Source organism: Triticum aestivum, chromosome 7D (genome assembly GCF_018294505.1).
Source record: "Triticum aestivum cultivar Chinese Spring chromosome 7D, IWGSC CS RefSeq v2.1, whole genome shotgun sequence".
Classification (NCBI taxonomy): domain Eukaryota; kingdom Viridiplantae; phylum Streptophyta; class Magnoliopsida; order Poales; family Poaceae; genus Triticum; species Triticum aestivum.
In genome coordinates, this window is record NC_057814.1 from 238,690,377 (window position 1) to 238,709,223 (window position 18,847).

The following is an 18,847-nucleotide window of genomic DNA, read 5'->3' on the forward strand; positions in this document are numbered from 1 at the left end:
GAACAAAACAAAGTTTTTACTAAACATATTGTTGATGCTATGATGAAAGCTTTAGAAGAAAAGTTGGAATTAGAAGTTTCAATTCCTAGAAAATTACATGATGAGTGGGAACCTACTATCAAAGTGAAGATTAAAAATTATGAGTGTTTTTCTTTATGTGACTTGGGTGCTAGTGTTTCTACAATTCCAAAATCTTTATGTGATGTGCTTGGTCTTACCGATATTGAAGAATGTTCTTTAAATTTGGACTTGGCGGATTCTACTATCAAAAGCCTATGGGAAGAATTAATGATGTTCTTATTGTTGCAAATAGGAATTATGTGCCCATAGATTTTATTGTTCTCAATATTGATTGCAATCCGCCTTGTCCAATTATTCTTGGTAGACCGTTTTTACGCACTATTGATGTTGTGATTGATATGAAAGAAGGCAATATTAAATTCCAATTTCCACTAAGGAAGGGTATGGAACACTTCCCTAGAACAAGAATTAGGCCACCATATGAATCAATCATGAGGGCATCTTATGGATCTAGAAACAACGATGACAAAACTTAGATCCATACTTTATGCCTAGCTAGGGGCGTGACACTATAACGCTTGTTGGGAGGCAACCCAATGAATAAATTTTATTTTTGTATTTTGCTTTCTGTTCTTGAGTGTTTGCACAATTATGCTACTATTATGATTGTGTTTTTTGTGTTTTAATTAGTGTTTGTGCCAAGTAAAGCCTTTAGGATCTTCTTGGGTGATAGTTGTTTTATCTTGCTGAAAAACAGAAACTTTTGCGTCCAGAGTTATAATTTTTCAAAATCACAGAAGCGACGAAAAATTCTGAATTTTTGATAGTAGATTGATATACAAATTTCTCAAGTCTTCCTAATTTTTCAGAATTTTTGGAGTCACAGAAGTATTCAAAATATCCAGATTGCTACAGACTGTTCTGTTTTTGACAGATTCTGTTTTCTTTGTGTTGTGTGCTTGTTTTGATGATTCTATGGATTTCTTTGAAGGGGTTTTGCCATAGAAAAGTTGGAATACAAAATATGAATGGGTCGCAACAATACTTATAGTAGTGATTTGCTTTCTTATACTAAGATCTCACGAAGGTTTTGTTGAGTTTTGTGTGATTGAAGTTTTCAAGTTTTGGGTGATGTTACGATGGATGAAGGAATAAGGAGTGAGAAGAGCCTAAGCTTGGGGATGCCCATGGCATCCCAAGCTATTATCCAAAGAGAAGCAAGCAACTAAGCTGGGGGATGCCCCGAGTGGCATCCTCTCTTTCTTCTAACGACCATCGGTATTTTACTCGAAGCTATATTTTTATTCGTCACATACTATGAGTTTTGCTTGGAGCGTCTTGTATGATATGAGTCTTTGCTTGTTTTGCTTTGTGTTTTAAGTCTTGAATCCTTGCTGGACACACCTATTTGAGAGAGCCTAAATTATGCCATGACTTTTTAGAATTGCTCTCTATGCTTCACTTAAATCTTTATTAGCTATGGAATTGCTCTAGTGCTTCACTTATATCTTTTTGAGCACGGTGTGCTTTAGTATTTTTGAAGAAATGCTCTCTTGCTTCACTTAGATTTATTTGAGAGTTAGTAAAATTTTCAAGAAATTCTCTCTTGCTTCACTTAAATTAATTTGAGAGAAAGAAATATTATGCTCATGATCTTCACTTAGATTTGTTTGAGCTTATCAAAAGCAACACATGAAAACTAGTTCCAAAGCGATAGATATCCAAGAAGGATACACTACTGCAGGATGCTGCTAATGCGACACTACGATCAGAGACCCTTCGACGAAACTGTGTGCGATGCTATAATCGCAAACGGTGGTGTAAAAAACCGTCAAAAAATGTGCGAAACGTTTGCGATGGAGGATGCATCAAACACGGTTCAGATTTTAGTTGCGTGTGCGATGCAGGGCATACGGTTCAGCTCAATTAACCGTTTGCGATGAGGAGGAACAAAAGAAACGGGCAGCCAGATGAAGGTGTGTGCGATGTACAACATACGGTTCACTCGGATGAACTATTTGTGATTAGGCAACACAAAAGAAATGGTCAGCTAGATCAAAGGTGTGTGCGATATACGGCATGCGGTTCACTCCGATGATCTGTTTGCGTTGAGACATGAGAACAGAAACGGTTCAAATGAATAAGATGTGTGTGATACGAGGCAATTAGGTCTGTAATCAGAAATGTGTGCGAAGATGATAACAACACAGACGATTACTGCTAACAAGTCGTGTGTGTTGTGAGCAAACGATTGCTGGTATACAATTGTGAGTGATTGATGAAAACATCACCGAAAGGTTCCATTGTTTATTCCATGTGCGATGTGATTTTCTTTGTCCGCACAACATCTACGCTCTGTCTACAGAGCATCAACATATATACTTAAAAAGACAGCATTGCATAACCAAATTAAGCATACAATTACACAAGTGACTACACACATAACATTTGCACACACCAAAGAAAGCAATTACATGCATACTAAAGTAGGAGAAACGAGGATCTAATCATCTACTTATTGTTGCGATGACGCTTGCCATTGCTCTGCTTCCGGCTGGATCCCTGGCCGTTTTGGGGAAGGAGGGACTTCCTCATGTCAACGATCCGCCTATACATGTCGTAGCTCGTGTACGCCTCCTTGGCCGCGTACACGACGTGAGCTTTGTCGAGTTTCTCCATCCAGGCCGAGTGCTAGGCACGCTTGTCCTTGTTGCACGAATCCTTCATCTCTTTGTAGTAGGGGTCGATGATGGCCTCAGCGAGGTGAACCAGTGAGTCCTTCTCATGCTCCTTGCTGCCCCTGATCTTGTATTGGCCCTGGATGTCGACAAGATTCTGGCAGGCGATGCCCGAATTCTCGAGCGCCTTTACATCGTTGGTGATGTCCACCGAAGCGAACATGTAGTGGGGGCTGTTGACAAACCTGGCGAAACGCTCGCAAGGCCTTGTGGCTAGGCAGTAGTGGTAGACGAGGACGTGGTGGCACACGCACATCTGGGCGACGTCGACATTGGGACGAGACCCCGCACGAGCGCGGGTGAACCCGAGGTCGAACCCTACCACCTTGTACTTCTCCTCGGCAAGCAACAGCTCCATAATGTGGATGGAGTGCTCCACCTAGACCGGGTCGTTGGTGTACACCACTGAGAGGTCCATGAACCTTCTATGGGTGTCCACCACGGCATGCATGGTGAACTGTTGCTCGTCGTCGGCAGTCGTCGGAGCGTCATTGGAGCCGCGCAGGATACCCTCTAAGAATTTCTCGTGGTGGGTGCGCTTCTTGAAATGGTGGGGCGCGATCGAAAGGTTGAAGAGACACAAGGGTAGGTTAAATGGCCGTTGTAATAAATGGGGGCCGACCGGCCTGTAATCGTCACGTCTTGTCACTGCGTTCATAGCGGAGGATTCCAGTGCACGCTTGACAACACCGCACCGCACGCGTGGGCTCGAAGAGGTGCCAAATGTATCGTCGGTGAGCCTGTTCCCGCGCTACCGCGCTGTTTACCGCGCAAGCTTCCCGCTCGGCTAGTTTGGCCACGCGTCGGCTAGAAGAGGGACAAATCGTGGGCGTTTATTGGCAAAAAGCTTTATAAAAACGAAGTGTGTGGAATGACTTCGGTCATAAGTTTACCCTTGGGTGATGAGGTCAAAGTTACACAGAAGGGTGATGATGGACACTCGAGTGCGATAATTAATTCTGCGCTCTACAGTGCACACGGTGGAAGAAACCAACTGTGTGCAATAATGTCGAAGATCGCAGTCAAGTTAGCTATATAGATCGTGTGCTGTGAGATCGACAAGGTAAACTGATTCGAGAATGGTTAATAAAATCTAAGACCATTGCATATTAAGGTCAAAATAGTGCTAGCAATATACGAGTCTCATACGATGCCGTTTCAACGATTGTACCACAAAAGCTCAAAATGTTACAAGGTTCAAATTCCAGAGTTATATGGCTCAAATTCGAAGATTACAAGGTTCAAACCGATATTAGAAATGAAATTCAGCTCATCAGCTGCAAACGCTCGCGTGATCCATTGAACATGGATATCAGAGAGGTTCAAACTAATATCACCGCTTCTAAGTCTGGCTTCGAAACCTCACATTTTTTGCAAAGGGGTCAGCCACTGAGAAGTCATGTATGGGGTTGACACGATGACTTCTGATTACTCTGTCATCTGAAGTTCCAAAATGAAATTCAGCATTTTTGGAGCCTACTCCATTCTACCGCAGGCGCCGGTGCTGATCAACAAACCATTCATTTTTAAATAAATGTAGGGCAAACCTCATTTCCTTCAGCACCCTTGCTCTGAGAACAAAGAACCTGGCGAATAGAATCTCCGGTAAGGTCCCTCAGTAGGAGTTCAAAGTAATTTTTGAGAGATGCAGATCTAGGCATTCGACGTGATTGTTATATTGTATCACATTATCCACCACTGGGCCTAATCTTATCTGCAAAAGAAGAAAACGTGTTAGTGCCTACATGCAGTTTTGGACATTACTACAGGCCTAGCTATTTTGTTTGCAGGATTTGTAAAATGCACTACCATGCCATCTTCGATCTGACATGATTAACATGGGCATTTGATTACATTCTAGAAAAATGTAGCCTTCTTCACAAGAGGTTGGAGTGGATGAGAAGTTCCCTAAGAAAACCAATACAATTGAATCCAAAGGAGAAATGCTTATTGATTGTAACCATATGGATCAAGCAACCAATATGGGGGGGGGACATGTATGTACTGAAATCCTCCAAAAGAACCTTCAGAAATTGTAGTACATTGTCATTGTAAACTTGGAAAAAGGTGTCACAAATTGAACTCCCTTATGGTTAACATTTAACAGGAAAGGAACATCACCTCAATATATAGCTTCTCCAGGCACGGAAAGCATCTCAGGAAACTGACAACTTGCTCCAGGTCGGGCCTAATAGATTCTAGTGCCAAGACCTTCACTGTGCGCAGTTTTGGGGTCAAGCTTGTCGGAATCATTTTCTGAATGACAGACGAACAAACATCTTCAAAATTAGAAATAATGTTAATTTGTTGAAGGAGAGGTAGAAGGCGGCTGTTGTACCTGAACGGGTGTGGATCCAATAACAAGTTTGGATAGACGAGTAGCCCACCACTGCCAATTTCGGTGCAGAAATGACATTGATTCTTGTTGGACCTTCTTGATCAACTACAAGTAATCTCTCAAGTGCAGGTGTGTCCTGGATGACCATGCCTTGGTACACATCTTGTGATGTCTTCCTGCCGCACCAGAAACACACATAAATAGTCCGGAGAGTCATGGAGGTGATGTGGAAGGTACTCAACCCATTGATCGCCTGAAGACGAAGGTACTCGAGTGCATGATACGTCCATTTTGCATCATGCTTTTATATCGATATTTATTGCATTATGGGCTGTTATTACACATTATGTCACAATACTTATGCCTATTCTCTCTTATTTACAAGGTTTCCATAAGGAGGGAGAATGCCGGCAGCTGGAATTCTGGGCTGGAAAAGGAGCAAATATTAGAGACCTATTCTGCACAACTCCAAAAGTCCTGAAACTCCACGAAAGTTATTTTTGGAAATAATAAAAAATAATGAGCGGAAGAAATACCAGAGGGGGCCCACACCCTGGCCATAAGGGTGGGGAGCGCGCCCTACCCGCCTGGGCGCGCCCCCTGCCTCGTGGGCCCCCTGTTGGCCCTCCGGTGCCAATCTTCTGCTATATGAAGTCTTTCGTCCGAAGAAAAATCATAAGCAAGCTTTCGGGACGAGACTCCGCCGCCACGAGGCGGAACCGATCTAGGGCTCCGGCAGAGCTGTTCTGCCGGGGACACTTCCCTCCGGGAGGGGGAAATCATCGCCATCGTCATCACCAATGCTCCTCTCATCGGGAGGGGGCCAATCTCCATCAACATCTTCACCAGCACCATCTCCTCTCAAACCCTAGTTCATCTCTTGTATCCAATTCTTGTCTCTAAGTCTGGGATTGGTACCTGTAGGTTGCTAGTAGTGTTGATTACTCCTTGTAGTTGATGCTAGTTGGTTTATTTGGTGGAAGATCATATGTTCAGATCCTTTATGCATATTAATACTCCTCTGATTATGAACATGAATATGCTTTGTGAGTAGTTACGTTTGTTCCTGAGGACATGGGAGAAGTCTTGCTATTAGTAGTCATGTGAATTTGGTATTCGTTCGATATTTTGATGAGATGTATGTTGTCTCTCCTCTAGTGGTGTTATGTGAACGTCGACTACATGACACTTCACCATTATTTGGGCCTAGAGGAAGGCATTGGGAAGTAATAAGTAGATGATGGGTTGCTAGAGTGGCAGAAGCTTAAACCCTAGTTTATGCGTTGCTTCGTAAGGGGCTGATTTGGATCCATATGTTTCATGCTATGGTTAGGTTTACCTTAATACTTCTTTCGTAGTTGCGGATGCTTGCAATAGGGGTTAATCATAAGTGGGATGCTTGTTCAAGTAAGAACAGCACCCAAGCACCGTCCACCCACATATCAAATTATCAAAGTACCGAACGCGAATCATATGAACGTGATGAAAACTAGCTTGACGATAATTCCCATGTGTCCTCGGGAGCACTTTTCTCTATATAAGAGTTTGTCTAGGCTTGTCCTTTGCTACAAAAAGGATTGGGACATCTTGCTGCACTTTATTTACTTTTGTTACTTGTTGCTCGTTGCAAATTATCTTATCACAAAACTATCTGTTACCTATTACTTCAGTGCTTGCAGAGAATACCTTGCTGAAAACCCGCTTACCATTTCCTTCTGCTCCTCGTTGGGTTCGACACTCTTACTTATCGAAAGGACTATGATAGATCCCCTATACTTGTGTGTCATCAAGATTCTTTTCTGGCGCCGTTGCCGGGGAGTGAAGCGCCTTTGGTAGGTGGAATTTGGTATGGAAAAAATTATATAGTGTGCTGAAATTTACTGTCACTTGTCACTATGGAAAGTAATCCTCTGAGGGGCTTGTTCAGGGTATCTTCACCCCGACCAGTAGAGCAAAGAGTTGCTCCTCAACCTACTAAACCTACTGAAAATGTTTACTTTGAAATTCCTTTGGGTTTGATAGAGAAACTGCTAGCTAATCCTTTCACAGGAGATGGAACATTACATCCCGATTTGCACCTAATCTATGTGGATGAAGTTTGTGGATTATTTAAGCTTGCAGGTATGCCCGAGGATGTTATCAAGAAGAAGGTCTTCCCTTTATCTTTGAAGGGAGAGTCATTGACATGGTTCAGGCTATGTGATGATATGGGATCATGGAACTACAACCGATTGAAATTGGAATTTCATCAGAAGTTTTATCCTATGCATCTTGTTCATCGTGATCGTAATTATATATATAATTTTTGGCCTCGCGAAGGAGAAAGCATAGCTCAAGCTTGGGGGAGGCTTAAGTCAATGTTATATTCATGCCCCAATCATGAGCTCTCAAGAGAAATGATTATTCAAAAATTTTATGCTCGACTTTCTCTCAATAATCGCTCCATGCTCGATACTTCTTGTATTGGATCTTTTATGATGAAGACTATTGAATTCAAATGGGATTTATTGGAAAGAATTAAACGCAACTCTGAAGATTGGGATCTCGACGAAGGTAAGGAGTCAGGTATAACACCTAAGTTTGATTGTGTTAAATCTTTTATGGATACCGATGTTTTCCGTGAATTTAGCACTAAATATGGACTTGACTCTGAGATAGTAGCTTCTTTCTGTGAATCCTTTGCTACTCATGTTGATCTCCCTAAGGAGAAGTGGTTTAAATATAATCCTCCCATTGAAGTAAAAGTAGCTGCACCTATTAAAGTTGAAGAAAAGACTATCACTTATAATGATCATGTCGTTCCTACTTCTTATATTGAGAAACCACCTTTCCCTGTTAGAATAAAGGATCATGCTAAAGCTTCAACTGTGGTCAACAAAAGTAACATTAAGACACCCAAACCCCCTGAGCAAATTAAGGTTGAACCTAGTATTGCTATGGTTAAAGATCTCTTGGCTGATAATATTGATGGGCATGTTATTTACTTCTGTGAGGAAACTGCTAGAATTGCCAGACCTGATACTAAAAATAAACATAGACCTGTTGTAGGCATGCCTGTTATTTCTGTTAAATAGGAGATCATTGTTATCATGGCTTATGTGATATGGGTGCTAGCGCAAGTGCAATACCTCATTCCTTATACAAAGAAATTATGCATGACATTGCACCTGCTGAGATAGAAGAAATTGATGTTATAATTAAGCTTGCCAATAGAGATACTATTTCACCAATCGGGATTGTTAGAGATGTTGAAGTCTTGTGTGGGAAAGTTAAATATCCCGCTGATTTTCTTGTTCTTGGTTCCCCACAAGATAGCTTTTGTCCCATCATATTTGGTAGACCCTTCTTGAATACTGTTAATGCTAGGACAGATTGCGAAAAGGATGTTGTTACTATTGGTTTGGGAGATATGTCTCATGAGTTTAACTTTGCTAAATTTCGTAGACAACCCCGTGATGAGGAATTGCCTAGTAAAGATGAAATTATTGGTCTTGCTTCTATTGCCGTGCCTCCTAATGATCCTTTAGAACAATATTTGCTAGACCATGAAAATGATATGTTTATGAATGAAAGAAGGGAAATAGATGAAGTATTATTTAAACATGGACCTATTTTGAAACACAACTTGCCTGTTGAAATCCTAGGGGATCCTCCTCCACCCAAGGGTGATCCCGTGTTTGAGCTTAAACCATTACCTGATACTCTTAAATATGCTTATCTTGATGAAAAGAAGATATATCCTATTATTATTAGTGCTAACCTTTCAGAGCATGAAGAAAAGAAATTATTGAAAACTCTAAAGAAGCACCGTGCTGCTATTGGATATACTCTTGATGATCTTAAGGGCATTAGTCCCACTCTATGCCAGCACAAAATAAAATTGGAGAAAGACGCTAAACCAGTTGTTGATCACCAACGACGCTTAACTCCTAAGATGAAAGAAGTGATAAGGAAAGAAATACTAAAGCTTCTGGAGGCAGGTATAATTTATCCCCTTGCTGATAGTCAGTGGGTAAGTCATGTCCATTGTGTCCCTAAGAAGGGAGGTATTACTGTTGTTCCTAATGATAAAGATGAATTGATTCCACAAAGAAGTGTTACAGGTTATAGAATGGTAATTGATTTCCGCAAATTAAATAAAGCTACTAAAAAGGATCATTACCCTTTACCTTTTATTGATCAAATGCTAGAAAGATTATCCAAACATACACATTTTTGCTTTCTAGATGGTTATTCTGGTTTCTCTCAAATACCTATGTCAAAAGAGGTTCAAGAAAAGACCACTTTTACTTGTCCTTTCGGTACCTTTGCTTACAGACGTATGCATTTTGGTTTATGTAATGCACCTGCTACCTTTCAAAGATGCATGATGGCTATATTCTCTGATTTTTGTGAAAAGATTGTTGAGGTTTTCATGGATGATTTCTCCGTACATGGAACTTCTTTTGATGATTGCTTGAGCAACCTTGATCGAGTTTTACAGAGATGTGAAGAAACTAATCTTGTCTTGAATTGGGAGAAGTGCCACTTTATGGTTAATGAAGGTATTGTCTTGGGGCATAAAATTTCTGACAGAGGTATTGAAGTTGATAAAGCTAAAGTTGATGCTATTGAAAAGATTTCGTGTCCCAAGGACATTAAAGGTATAAGAAGTTTCCTTGGTCATGCCGTTTTTGTTGGAGGTTCATTAAGGACTTCTCCAAAATCTCCAGGCCTCTGACTAATGTCTTACAAAAAGATATTCCTTTTGTCTTTGATGATGATTGTGTAGAAGCATTTGAAATACTCAAGAAAGCATTGATTTCTGCACCTATTGTTCAGCCACCTGATTGGAATTTACCCTTTGAAATTATGTGTGATGCTAGTGATTATGCTGTAGGTGCTGTTCTAGGGCAAAGAGTTGATAAGAAATTAAATGTTATTCAATATGCTAGTAAAACTCTAGACAATGCTCAGAGAAATTATGCTACTACTGAAAAAGAATTCTTAGCAGTTGTATTTGCCTGTGATAAGTTTAGACCTTATATTGTTGATTCTAAAGTAACTATTCACACGGATCATGTTGCTATTAAATACCTTATGGAAAAGAAAGATGCTAAACCTAGACTTATTAGATGGGTTCTCTTGCTACAAGAATTTGATTTGCATATTATTGATAGAAAGGGAGCTGAGAACCCCGTTGCAGACAACTTGTCTAGGTTAGATAATGTTCTTGATGACCCACTACCTATTGATGATAGCTTTCCTGATGAACAACTAAATGTCATAAATGCTTCTCGTACTGCTCCATGGTATGCTGATTATGCTAATTACATTGTTGCTAAATTTATACCACCTAGTTTCACATACCAGCAAAAGAAAAAGTTTTTCTATGATTTGAGACATTACTTTTGGGACGACCCACATCTTTATAAAGAAGGAGTAGAGGTGTTATTAGACGTTGTGTACCTGAGCATGAACAAAAACAGATCCTACACAAGTGTCACTCCGAGGCTTATGGAGGACACCACGCGGGAGACAGAACTGCACATAAGGTATTGCAATCCGGTTTCTATTGGCCTACTCTCTTCAAGGATGCCCGTAAGTTTGTCTTATCTTGCGATGAATGTCAAAGAATTGGTAATATTAGTAGACGTCAAGAAATGCCTATGAATTATTCACTTGTTATTGAACCATTTGATGTTTGGGGCTTTGATTATATGGGACCCTTTCCTGCCTCTAATGGATATACACATATTTTGGTTGCTGTTGATTACGTTACTAAGTGGGTAGAAGCTATTCCAACTAGTAGTGCTGATCATAACACCTCTATTAAGATGCTTAAAGAAGTTATTTTTCCGAGGTTTGGAGTCCGTAGATATTTAATGACTGATGGTGGTTCACATTTTATTCATGGTGCTTTCCGTAAAATGCTTGCTAAGTATGATGTTAATCATAGAATTGCATCTCCTTATCACCCACAGTCTAGTGGTCAAGTAGAACTGAGTAATAGAGAACTCAAATTAATTTTGCAAAAGACTGTTAATAGATCTAGAAAGAATTGGTCCAAGAAACTTGATGATGCATTATGGGCCTACAGAACTGCATATAAAAATCCTATGGGTATGTCTCCGTATAAAATGGTTTATGGAAAAGCATGTCACTTACCTCTTGAACTAGAACATAAGGCATATTGGGCTATTAAAGAGCTCAATTATGATTTCAAACTTGCCGGTGAGAAGAGGTTATTTGACATTAGCTCACTTGATGAATAGAGAACCCAAGCCTATGAAAATGCCAAATTGTTTAAAGAAAAAGTTAAAAGATGGCATGACAAAAGGATACAAAAGCGTGAGTTTAATGTAGGTGATTATGTATTGCTATACAACTCTCGTTTAAGATTTTTTGCAGGAAAACTTCTCTCTAAATGGGAAGGTCCTTACGTTATCGAAGAGGTCTATCATTCCGGTGCCATAAAAATCAACAACTTCGAAGGCACAAATCCGAAGGTGGTGAACGGTCAAAGAATTAAACATTATATCTCAGGTAATCCTATAAATGTTGAAACTAATGTTATTGAAACCGTAACCCCGGAGGAATACATAAGGGACACTTTCCTGAACGTTTCAGACTCCGAAAAGGAATAGGTATGTGGTACGGTAAGTAAACCGACTCCAAAACAGTTCTAATGGCAATTTTTCTCCGTTTTCGAATATTTAGAAAAATGGAAAAATAAGAAGCAGTCTGGGAAGGACACGAGGCCTCCACGAGGGTGGAGGGCGCGCCCTACCCCCTGCCTCATGGGCACCTCGTGTGCTCTCCAGACTCCGTTTTCTTGCACGATACGTATTTTGGTCGGTAAAAATTCATTATATAATCTCCCGAAGGTCTTGACTCCCGGATCACGCAATTATCCTCTGTTTGTGTTTCGAGCTGTTGCTGCTGCAGATTATAGTAAGATGTCTTCTCAAGAGTCAGTCGGGGAGAGCCGGGTGTCTCATCCAGCATCGAGATCAAGGACAAACAACAATGCTGACCACTTTGGGCCAGCAACTGAGGAAGAGATGGAGGCTGATTTGAAGAGGATAGATGCCATGGAGGAGGACCAAGAAGTCACTTCTCGCTTCCGAGCTGGATTCACAGTGGGGGAACTACAGAGCTCGGCTATTCCAAACTCGGTTATCCCTTCCAATGTTAGATTTCTTTCTTATGAAAATATGAAGAAGAGTGTCACTTGTTCTCCCGCAGCTATGCAACACCCTTGGGTGCAAGGAGCTTTGGCCGTTACAGGAAAGCTTCGAAAGGAAATAATGGACCTGAAGTAGCAAGTCAATAAGCTCGAGGAGGAGAATCGTATCCTGAGGGGCATCATTGCCAAGAATATCACATCACCATCCCTGAAAAAGGAGATATAATCACATGGGTATGGGCACTCCCCTTGGCAACTGCCAAGCTTGGGGGAGGTGCCCCGGTATTGTATCACCACCACACTCCTATCTTTACTGTTTTTCTCAGTTCGATCCTATTAGTAGTATCTTGATCTAGTAGAATAAAGTTTTGGTATGATCTAGTTTTGAGTTTTGCTTTATGATCCCTCTTTGTAATCGAGTTCGTGAGCTATATAATAAAGATTAGTGTTGAGTCAAGGGCTTGATTATTTTGCCATGATCTTGAGGGAATAAAACAAAATAAAAAGAATGAAAAGAAACAAAGAGATCATATTGATCTTATTGAGAGTAATGACTTCACATAGAAAGAGTATGATGATTAAAAGTTGTTGAGAGTTGACAGACATAGCTTTGGTCATTGTTGCAATTGATAGGAAGTAATAAAGAAAGAGAGGTTTCACATATAAATATACTATCTTGGACATCTTTTATGATTGGGAGCACTCATTAAAATATGACATGCTAAAGAGTTGATGTTGGACAAGGAAGACAACGTAATGGGTTATGTTTTCTTATATCTGAGATAAAGTATATTGTCATGGATCATCCAACATGTTGAGCTTGCCTTTCCCCCTCATGCTATCCAAATTCTTTGCACCAAGTAGAGATACTACTTGTGCTTCTCAATACCCTTAAACCAGTTTTGCCATGAGAGTCCACCATATCTACCTATGGATTGAGTAAGATCCTTCAAGTAAGTTGTCATCGGTGCAAGCAATAAAAATTGCTCTCTAAATATGTATGATTGATTGGTGTGGAGGAAATAAGCTTTATACGATCTTGTGATGTGGAAGAAATAAAAGCGACGGACTGCATAATAAAGGTCCATATCACAAGTGGCAATATAAAGTGATGTTCCTTCGCATTAAGATTTTGTGCATCCAACCCTGAAAGCGCATGGCAACCTCAGCTTCCCTCTGCGAAGGGCCTATCTTTTATTATTATCTTCTACCTTATGCAAGAGTCATGGTGACCTTCACCTTTCCTTTTTACATTTTATCCTTTGGCAAGCACAGGATGTTGGAAAGATCCTGATATATATATATATATATATATATATATATATATATATATATATATATATATATATATATATATATCTAATTGGATGTAGGTTAGCATGAGCTATTATTGTTGACATTACCCTTGAGGTAAAAGGTTGGGAGGCGAAACTATAATCCCCTATCTTTCTCTGTGTCCGGTTAAAACTCCGTAACCACAAGTATTGCATGAGTGTTAGCAATTGTGAAAGATTAAATGATAGTTGAGTATGTGGACTTGCTGAAAAGCTCTGACATAGACCCTTTCTGATGTTATGATAAATTGCAATTGCTTCAATGACTGAGATTATAGTTTGTTAGTTCTCAATAATGTTTCTGATTCATACTTTGCATTGTGAATAGATTATTACTTGAGCATAAGAGATCATATGACGTTTTCCATTTATGTTGCTGTTATGAGAATAATCATGACGCCCTCATGTCCGTATTTTATTTTATCGACACCTCTACCTCTAAACATGTGGACATATTTATCGTTATCGGCTTCCGCTTGAGGACAAGCGAGGTCTAAGCTTGGGGGAGTTGATACGTCCATTTTGCATCATGCTTTTATATCGATATTTATTGCATTATGGGCTGTTATTACACATTATGTCACAATACTTATGCCTATTCTCTCTTATTTTACAAGGTTTACATAAGGAGGGAGAATGCCGGCAGCTGGAATTCTGGGCTGGAAAAGGAGAAAATATTAGAGACCTATTCTGCACAACTCCAAAAGTCCTGAAACTCCACGAAAGTTATTTTTTGAAATAATAAAAAATACTGAGCGGAAGAAATACCAGAGGGGGCCCACACCCTGGCCACGAGGGTGGGAGGCGCGCCCTACCCCCATGGGCGCGCCCCCTACCTCGTGGGCCCCCTGTTGGCCCTCCGGTGCCCATCTTCTGCTATATGAAGTCTTTCATCCGAAGAAAAATCATAAGCAAGCTTTCGGGACGAGACTCCGCCGCCACGAGGCAGAACCTTGGCGGAACCAATCTAGGGCTCCGGCAGAGCTGTTCTGCCGGGGACACTTCCCTCCGGGAGGGGGAAATCATCGCCATCGTCATCACCAATGCTCCTCTCATCGGGAGGGGGCCAATCTCCATCAACATCTTCACCAGCACCATCTCCTCTCAAACCCTAGTTCATCTCTTGTATCCAATTCTTGTCTCTAAGTCTGGGATCGGTACATGTAGGTTGCTAGTAGTGTTGATTACTCCTTGTAGTTGATGCTAGTTGGTTTATTTGGTGGAAGATCATATGTTCAGATCCTTTATGCATATTAATACTCATCTGATTATGAACATGAATATGCTTTGTGAGTAGTTACGTTTGTTCCTGAGGACATGGGAGAAGTATTGCTATTAGTAGTCATGTGAATTTGGTATTCGTTCGATATATTGATGAGATGTATGTTGTCTCTCCTCTAGTGGTGTTATGTGAACGTCGACTACATGACACTTCACCATTATTTGGGCCTAGAGGAAGGCATTGGGAAGTAATAAGTAGATGATGGGTTGCTAGAGTGGCAGAAGCTTAAACCCTAGTTTATGCGTTGCTTCGTAGGGGGCTGATTTGGATCCATATGTTTAATGCTATGGTTAGGTTTACCTTAATACTTTTTTTGTAGTTGCGGATGCTTGCAATAGGGGTTAATCATAAGTGGGATGCTTGTTCAAGTAAGAACAGCACCCAAGCACCGGTCCACCCACATATCAAATTATCAAAGTACCGAACGCGAATCATATGAGCGTGATGAAAACTAGCTTGACGATAATTCCCATGTGTCCTTGGGAGCGCTTTTCTCTATATAAGAGTTTGTCTAGGCTTGTCCTTTGCTACAAAAAGTATTGGGCCATCTTGCTGCACTTTATATACTTTTGTTACTTGTTGCTCGTTACAAATTATCTTATCACAAAAACTATCTGTTACCTATTATTTCAGTGCTTGCAGAGAATACCTTGCTGGAAACCACTTACCATTTCCTTCTGCTCCTCGTTGGGTTCGACACTCTTACTTATCGAAAGGACTACGATAGATCCCCTATACTTGTGGGTCATTAGTGCAGTACAGCCACAGAGCAGGCGCTCCATGTCACCCTTTGAGAGGCAGACGGCGACGAGCTCGAGGTGATTCAGTCGTGGTAGAATAAGAGCGGGCGCATCATTAAGGAGCGGGAAATGGTTGTTCCTGAACTTGGCGACGCGCAGCGTGGGTGCGAGGCGGAGTGCGGACATTGGCAGTGACCGCATATGCCCATCATCAAAAGTGAGCTCCTCGAGCTGATCTAGGGCGGGGGATCGGAACCAGTCGTCAAGCTTGGCTCGGTCCTTGCCGTTGGAACGAAACTTGCCCATTCTAAGGCCTTTGGTTGGGCCAAGGTGACTGCCGAGGATCTTGGAGAATGCATCCAAGCTTTTGCGATAGCCATGGCAGAGCTCGTGGGTGTCGATGAGGTCGAGAGGGCTGGAGTTCCATAGGGGGCGCCACCGTCGGGAAAGGAGGGTTGTCCGCGCCCCATATTTGATTGGGAGGAGGGAGATGATGACTCTCAACATATCATCGGGAAGGCTACTGATTAAGTCTAGGCCTGCTGGAGTTGCTTGCGGTTCTAGCTCACCCCGCCTCTGCTTGTTGGCAACCCCGTTCTCCGCCTCCGGAGTCTCCTTGTCAGCGGCGCTTTCTGATAGAAATGGGAGTACATGGAATATTTAGTTAAAACAAGGTAATAGAAAAGTGTATTGGTAACTAGAAGTTATTAGGTAGGAATATAGTAAGAAAAGGGAATAACAATTGGTTGCTTAAATACTACATAATTCATTTGGCATTGCTAGGTAAGTCAACATATGCAGATAGTTGAAAAGAAAACTTACTTCGAACAAAGTCTGGACGGATGATTTTGTCGGGGAAGTTAGCATATATCTCATGACCAGGCCCTTTTATGTGCAGTGCAATTTTAGTGCCAACTTTCAGTACATAAAAATTTGCAATTTCATTCCAAAAGCCAGTGCCAAAACAGGAGTCACCATGTTCATCAAGTCTTACAGTAGCAACGATTGTAAATCCATGGTTTGTGTGCAGTATGACATCCATGGAGCCTTGATCTATGTAAAGGGAAAAATTGTGCACTACATAATCTGTTGCATTGCGAGGGATGTCCTACAGAAAATGGTAGGATTGTTAAAGAAAATATGGTAATATGCAAATATGGGTCCAAATTGAAAGAACTGTACAACAATTGAAATTGAAGGACAAAAATCTATAATTAAACAGATAGGGTAAACATGATGTCATGGAAAAATGAGAGTAATCGAAAGAACAATACATCATTAATTTGCCTAATATAGAAAGAAGAGGGGAAAAATCCCCTTTGACGTATATGGTGCATGTGGCACCTTTTATCCAAATGTAGCAATATTTAGAATATGTTCAGGAAAGTAGGGCATGCCAACCGATTTAGGGTGAGATTGAACATACCGCGCGCGTCCTCAAGTTATTTGGTACGATGAGATGGAATCTCTGGCGGCGGTCGCAAAGTCCTGAAGTGTCGGTGCACTGTACATTCTATGAATGAAAGAAAACCCTCAAATCAACTCGAATAAAAATGAATTCACGGCAATTTCCGCCGGGGTGATTAAAGGAGGCAGATGAACTGGGATAAGAGATGAGATAACATCTCGTTAAATTAGTTACCTTGTCGTCCATGAGAAAGAACCCTCAGTACGGCAGATTCCCCAACCAAGCGGAGCTGGGTCGACCTCGAGCAGCGTCGAGAAAGTCGATGGCGTTAGGCGGCGGCAAGTGGAAGTGGCGAAATGCGGTGGGCTTTGCCGGCAGCCTGGCTGCGGCGGCAGGCGGTGATTTAAGTGTTTACCGCCACGATAGGCGGTGCCATGGCATAGACGCGGAGGAGCTTGTGCAGGTGTGAATGGGGAACGTACCGGAGGGGCCGAGGGGGTGGCGGGCGGGGTGAGGGTTTTTGTGACGTGGGGATGGTGAGGGTTTTCTTTTTTCTTTTTTGAATTGGGCGGTGAGGGTTTTCTGTCCCACAAAGAATTTTGGGGGCGACGGTTTGCTAGAGCGAACCGTGTGTGATTGACGCAGCAGGCAAAATCAAAGTCATTGCACACGGTTCCAATTTTGGGAATCGTGTGTGTGATTGACGTACTACCTCCGTCCTGGTTTATTGGTCCCCTTTTGTAATTTTTACCAAAATTTGGCGAAATATTTAACATACTCAGGCATAGATAATAAGTGTACACGCACATAAGCATAGTTCAACCATACGTACATAGGTCAACCATCATTAAGCATACTCAAGCGTACATAGTTTGATGGCAGGGTTAGATTGACAATAAATGCACTAGGAGAACTAGCTCCAATTAGCACCTCTTGGGTTGGATAGTTTTTTTGGGTGGGTTATAGATGCAAGTAGCTCAAACTAGCCCTCATGTTTAGATATACTTTAGGGCTATTTGAGCCCGAACTAGCTCAAACTAACTGTAACCCATGGATACATCAGCAGTTAATCAGCCGATAATTTGTAAGAATGAACTAAACTCCTTCCGGCCATAATATAAGATGCTAATATGTGAGTATATTGGGTGTTATAAGATACTCCCTCCGTTCCTAAATATTTGTCTTTTTAGAGATTTCAAATGGACTACCACATACGGATGTATATAGACATATTATAAAAGAGTGTTGTACTACATCATTGTGCAATTGTTGTTTAGCTTCTAATATTAACTTGGTGCTTTTAGGTACATATGTCATTGGTAAAGATCCGCGTTTCGACCCTGTATGTGTATGGGGCAATGAGATATCGATGAACCAGCATCAAGTGAGGAAGCTGATAAAGATTGTTAGTAAAATGGGTCCAAAGATGGCAATTAAACTATTTGTTTACACTTTATCCAAGACAACAACGAACTGCAGGATGGTAAGTAAGAACTCTGCAGCCTTCTTTTTACTACCCATAATGAGTTGTGTTAGATGACAATGTCTGAATCTTTTTCCTTTGCAGTGGTTGCCAAAGCAGTTTACTTAAGATTACCTCTCAAACTACATGATTGGTGGGCATGCGAAGGTTAAAGAATTTCTACCAGAACACGATGATTATCTAGATGTTTTCATGAAGACCGTGAAGGATGGGCAGTCGGCCATCACAAGGGGTTGGACTAGAGTCGTGCGCGCCTTCTGCATGGAGGAGGGCACAATATGGGCATTGCACTTCACCTTGTTCAGCAACCAGAATATATTTCGCCTCTTTCTTTA